The sequence below is a fragment of the Bombina bombina genome, chromosome 12 (assembly GCF_027579735.1).
Source record: "Bombina bombina isolate aBomBom1 chromosome 12, aBomBom1.pri, whole genome shotgun sequence".
Lineage (NCBI taxonomy): Eukaryota > Metazoa > Chordata > Amphibia > Anura > Bombinatoridae > Bombina > Bombina bombina.
Genome location: NC_069510.1, coordinates 130,663,098 through 130,663,469, shown reverse-complemented (window position 1 = coordinate 130,663,469; position 372 = coordinate 130,663,098). Strand labels below are relative to the sequence as shown.

General features: G+C 43.8%; 1 protein-coding gene across 1 annotated transcript in view; it reads left to right on the top strand.

Annotated features, from left to right (window-relative positions):
- Positions 1-318: 318 nt before the first annotated feature.
- The window catches only part of FIBCD1 (fibrinogen C domain containing 1), a 198,688-nt gene continuing 198,634 nt past the window's right edge, over positions 319-372 (top strand). Inside the window, exon 1 of the mRNA XM_053696244.1 lies at positions 319-372. This exon is cut by the window's right edge and continues 40 nt beyond it. The gene's annotated coding sequence lies outside the window, so the exon portion shown is untranslated.

Here is a 372-nt window from a genome sequence, read left to right as displayed (position 1 = left end):
GTGTGCAATGGTTAACCCCTTTACTGCCAGAAGAGTCAGTGCTAGTATTTTTGTATATATTAACATTTTAGCTAACAGAGAGGGCAACAGTCCATTGCTTGGCAGCTAATGGGTTAAGGATGATGGGGAGACATAAAAATATATATAAGAGAGGAGCAGGGAAATGATGCTACATGACGGCCAGTGGGGAGCTGTGAAAATTTATTACTTCTCTGACTTATATGCCTGTAATTGACAAATGTATGAGCCTTTTCTCTTCAGCATGTCCCACCACTGCCCCCTACCCATAGCTAGCTGACTCTCAAACATTTCCCTTTTCTTCTAACAGGCAGAACCCTGACTGGGACAAGCTGTGCCGGAGTGATGGAGACA